Genomic DNA, 5527 nt, shown 5'->3' with positions numbered 1-5527 from the left:
GTTGCAGGTGGACAGATCTGGTCCCACAAGGTCATATGAACAGATGATGAAGCAGGCCTCTAGAAGGGAACTGGTTCCTGAGGCAGCTAGAACTATCCCTGGGGACCTTAACGCTGCTGGTGTTTGGGCGCTAACGCTGAGTGCAATGGACGCCGTCCTCTGCAGTGTCGGCCTGTTGTCACTAGGGGTCAGTAGCAGCCTCCTTCCTCCAGGTATGGCAGCCCAAAAGGCCTCCCTCCAGACATTGCCAAGGGTTGTCTGGCCAAAGGGTAAAATTGTCCTGGGCCAGGAATCCCGCCCTGAAGAACGATGGAGCAGGGACACTTAGCTGTGCTTGCAAGGGAAAGCTGTTCTTAGGTGTTGCATGAAAGACAGTCCGAGCAAAAGCAAACAGTGTGTAACTGAAGAGAAGGCGGCTTTGATTAGGAGCAGGGAGACAGTCCCAAAGGACAGCTGGAGCTAGCTTCTAAGTCCTCACTTTCGTGGTTAGCTCATACTAGCATCCTTTCTCCAACAGATTGGCTCTTTCCAAGCATTGCAGACAGCAAAATCCGGTGCTGAGAGCGGAGTCTCCACCGGATGGTGTTTCATCTCAGCTAGGAGCAGAGGAAGGGGTGTGTGTGGTGGTCTGGGGCCGGCAGAGGGTGAAAATCACAGAGAATTCCAGGACAGACCTCTCTCTCTCCATTTCTTTCTTAAAAAAAAAAAAAAAAAAACAAAAAAAAAACAAAAAAAAAAAACCAAAGGTTTATTATTATTTATTTTTATTATGTGATTTTTGTGTTTTTCTCTTTTTCATTTTTTTATTAAGAAATCTTCCATTCATTCTACATACCAACCACAGATCTTGAGGGACACTAGAGACTTCAACGGGTGTCTGAGACTTTTCCTGGACCCAGAGAGACCTGGCAGCAGAGGACGGCCCACCTGAACCAGACCCACACAAAGCATTTCCCCTGATGGCCACCAGGTGGCACTCTGTGGCCTCCCATAGCTGCTTGCTGTGCCCCAGGCAGTCGCTTTTGTTCAGACTAGGAGTTTGTCTTGCCCTGCCTCCAGCATGTTTCAGAATTCTCCATTTCAGGCAGTCATGCTTCCGTCTGTCCTCCCTGCCTGGTCTTTCCAACATGCTTTTCCCCTTTTGGGGGCCCCTTTCCCTGTAATGTGTTCACTATACAATGATTCCACCCCCATAGTAAAAAAACAAAACAAAACAAAACACCTCGAATTCCTTGGAAAGAACCTACTGTGAGCCCCTGAGAGAGAAGATGAGGCCAGCTGCAGCTCTGGCTCTTGTGGCTTCCCGGTATCCCCACCACAGGAAGGAGAGTCTCAGACAGGGTACCCGCCAGGCACATCTGCCCACCTGCCTTGCTTTGCCCAGCCTTCTAGGCGGTCACCCTGAATCTCTCCAACCTTTGTGTCCCCTGAAGACAGTAGAGTACAGGACGTTTTGTCTGAACGTCATTGAAGGGAACAAAATTAAACGGACAGTGGAGACAAGGAAATATATCCGAAACTATAACAGCGGTAATTATAAAAGGTACAGGTGTCAAATACCCAAGTGGAGGATAAAGTTAGGCTGGGGTGCAGGAGCTGTCTGGAGAGGCTGGGGGGCAGTGTTGATTTACATTGTGGTGCAGGCTTTGGCGGGGCACAGGGGAAGGACACAGGACACTCTGGTGCAGGGCAAGGCGTGTGCTGTCGCTTGGAGGCAGAGACGAGAGACGCCAGTGCGGAGCAAAGGCCCCTTGGCTCTAGGGGAGTAGCTGGGGATTCCAATCCCCTCCCCATCCCGTCTGTTTCCTCTCACCCCAGCTCGTGTACAAACATCTCTCCCTGGAGTCTAGAGTGAGGAGCGGGGGAGGGGCAAGCCATCCATTACTTAACATTGTTTATCCGGGGCGCTGTCTGTGTGGTGCTGGGGATGAGTACAGCATAAAACCAACAAAAAACAAGTTGGAAAGCACCTGAAGATGAGAGGGGTGGTCATTCTGGGTGGGTGTTCATCCCCGGGGGAGTCTAGACAAGGCCACTGAGTCATGTCACTATCCCGAGGGGGCAGAGGACAGAGGTGACCATGCAGTCGGCCGGGGGGAACCTGTGGTGGTGGAAATAGCTAACATACAAAGCACTGGCCACATGGCAGACACATTCTGTGACTGTCCCTCACCATCTGTTGAACTCCCACTGACCACTGTCCACCTGCGCCTCTTAGAGGCAGACAGAGCCTGTCAGGGTTACAGGACATGCCTGGGTCCCAGGATTGGGCAGGGCTCCCAGCAAAGATGCTCAGTGGTGGAGCTCTTCTCAGCCACGTGGATGGGCTGAGTGGCAGGAATGAAGCGGCCTCTGAAGGAGAGTTTGCTCCCAGCCTGAAGGTTCCATGTTGGCCTGCTATGTGTTGTAAGAAGTTAGGACAAACAGACACCGTGGTGCTTATCTGTAATCCCAGAGGCAGGGGACCCTAAGTTCCAGGCTGCTTGGACTGCATAATGAGAATCTGTCTCAAAAAGAAGAAAGAGGAGGAGGAGGGAGAGGAAGAAGGGAGGGGTGGAAGAAGGGAGGGGAGGAGGGGAAAGGAGGGGGGAAGGCGGCAGGGGGAGGAAATCACATTGGTTAGTGTGGAAATCACAGGGAAAGAGGAGGAGATGGTATGTGCTAACTTACCCAAGAGTAAACGTCCTCATCCATGGAGCATTTTTTTTTTTAGGCACATTCAAAAAGTGTAAGTCCCATTTTATTTTTCCAAGGTATTTTTTCTTCTGTCTTTATGAAGCCATCTCTTTACATGGGCTTTGGTGGAGGTCGTGGTGCAGCACCAGCAGGTCTAAATCATGATGGGGGTGTCCGGTCCTTGCCGGCTTCATGGGATGGATTCCTGACTACCTTGCTATGAATAGCACAGCTCACGCAGTAATGCAGCTTGACATAGAGCTTGGGAAGCACATAGGCGTCGAAGACACTGGCTTAGGATATGTCCTTGACCGCGGCGGCCTCGATGATGTTCCGAATGACGAACTTCTTAATGGCCTTGTCTTTGGGCGCACACTGGGCGCAGTTTGTGCAGCAGATCGGCTGCACGTGGCCGCGGCCCTTTTTGGCCCGACCGTTGTTTCTTCTTTTTTTGGTCATCTTGGAGCCAAGATCCGAAAGAGCCCATGGAGCATTTTAAGAAGCATATGCATTCTTCCAACAGCCCTTGTAGCAAGCAAAGCAAATGTCAGCAACTCATTTTATATGGGAGAAACTGAGTCCCGGGAACAACTCTCTGGCCCCAGCTCAGAGCCTCCCCCACGACCTGTTCCACTGTGGGGAAGGCTCCACGGGGATGTATCTGACCAGAGCAGCGCCATCGGGGGTTGCTCCGTTTTGCCTTCTGAGGTGTCAGTCCCAAAGTCAACTACAGCCTGAAAATATTAAATGGAGAATTCCAGAAATAAACAATTACTGAGTTTTAAATTGCACGGCATTTCATGCAGCACGATGAGGTGTTATCACTCAGCTCTGTGCAGCCTGACAAGTAAATCATCCTGGTATGCAGTGTATCCATGCTATGTGTGCTACCCTCTCCTTAGTTGCTCAGGGGGCTGCTCTGTGGTCCTATCAGCTAGCTCCCTCCTTATCACAACGCCTATGTTTAAGGAGCCTTTCACCTGTGGCCCAGCACCAGATTTCCATGCCTAAGTCACCTGTCACTCTTTCTTATCATGTAGACCTTGTGTCATCTCACAGCATAGCAACAAGTTAGGTGGGTATGGTATGGTAAGACAATTTGAAAGAGGCCATATTTACATAATTTTATTCTAGTAAATTTTTGCAACTTGTTCTATTTTTTTGTTTTGTTCTGTTGAGACAGGGTCTTGCTATGTAGTTTCGGTTAGTGTGGAACTCGCTGTGTAGATACATTGGCCTCAAACTGTGGCGGTCTTCTTGCCTCTGTATCGTTGGTGCTGGGATTACAGGCATGTGTCGTCATGAGAAGCATGGTTCACATGTCAGAAAGACAGCAGGACATCAAAGGACAGAGGGAGGGTAAGAGGTGCGGGCAGAAAAGCCATCTGTGAGTCACCCAGACACCCTAAGGCCTGCGGAGGGGGCTGTGTACCCTTCCCACACCACCCCCCTGCCCGACCTTCACCTCCACTGCACTGCGGCTGTCCACTGGCCAGCCCTGTCATCACCAGACATTTCCAACCTCTCCGCCTCAAACTGTGGCGATCTTCTTGCCTCTGTATCGTTGGTGCTGGGATTACAGGCATGTGCCGTCATACTTAGTTTTCTGATTTTTTTAATTTTTGGTAATTTCTTACCTATTAATTTATAACAAGCTTCATCAAATATACATCTATTAGAAAATGTCATGTGGAGGGGGTCCTTGGTACTGACCACGGCTTCCAGGACGTGCTAGGGCAGCATGGCATACCCCTGGCAGATAAGGAAGACAGCAGCATCTGCTGTGGACCAGGCATAGCAATGGCTATTTTGTTTGTTTTGTTTCTGAGACAGGAGTTTTTCTATGTAACAGTCCTGGCTGTCCTGGAACTCACTCTGTAGAGCAAAGGCTAACTTCAACCAGTATTCCTAATTCGCCGCTAGGGACTGTTTCCTTTGCTTAATTGATGCTGAGAGATGTGACTTGCCCAAGCTCCCACACCACCTACCTCCCCAGCCCCAAAGAGTAGCAGAGCCAGGCTGGCGATTGCAAAAATGCGTTTCTGTTCACTCTCGGGGCTTCTGCCAGCCTGTTTTTGTGACCTGCTGTCTGTCAATTGTTTCTCTCCCTTCTCTGGTTAGGCATGTGAGGTCAGTTCCTGGAGGCAGACGTTCCTTTTGAATGCTTAGGAACAGCTCAGACATAGGCTGGAGCCGGCTCGGTGGTGAGCGTTTGCCCACTGTGTGTAAGCACCGGGCGTGGGCGGGAAGAAGGAAAACGATGCTACGGACAAAATAATTCACGAGGATTCATGATTGACAGGATGGTGGGAACAAGGCCAGCAGGGAAGGGAAGGAAATGAGTGACATAAAAATTGGAGATTGGGAAGGTGATGATAGGGGAGGCTAGGAAAGGACGGGTCCAGTAAAGAAAATAAGTTGTGTTTGAGAAAGGCCCTGTGGTGAGAAGCATGGTTCACATGTCAGAAAGACAGCAGGACATCAAAGGACAGAGGGAGGGTAAGAGGTGCGGGCAGAAAAGCCATCTGTGAGTCACCCAGACACCCTAAGGCCTGCGGAGGGGGCTGTGCACCCTTCCCACACCACCCCCCTGCCCGACCTTCACCTCCACTGCACTGCGGCTGCCCACTGGCCAGCCCTGTCATCACCAGACATTTCCAACCTCTCTCCGCGATCCCACTCCCTGACCACAGCTTCCGAGCCTGCCAGGCCTCTCACGCCTCCAGCTGGCCGGTCCCTTGACCTCATCCTGATCCCGGCTCCTCACATTTTCCCATGGCACTGCCTCCCTGCACCCGGTCTCCCCACCTCCCGGCCTCCCCACCACAGCATCGTGTGAGCCTGCTCTTGC

The 5527-nt window shown here is 51.1% G+C and overlaps 1 pseudogene; it reads right to left on the bottom strand.

The window, feature by feature from the left end:
- Positions 1-2722: 2722 nt before the first annotated feature.
- Positions 2723-3135, bottom strand: LOC114699180 (annotated as a pseudogene).
- Positions 3136-5527: the final 2392 nt, after the last annotated feature.

Source organism: Peromyscus leucopus, chromosome 20 (assembly GCF_004664715.2).
Source record: "Peromyscus leucopus breed LL Stock chromosome 20, UCI_PerLeu_2.1, whole genome shotgun sequence".
Classification (NCBI taxonomy): domain Eukaryota; kingdom Metazoa; phylum Chordata; class Mammalia; order Rodentia; family Cricetidae; genus Peromyscus; species Peromyscus leucopus.
This window is presented reverse-complemented; position numbering and strand designations above follow the sequence as displayed.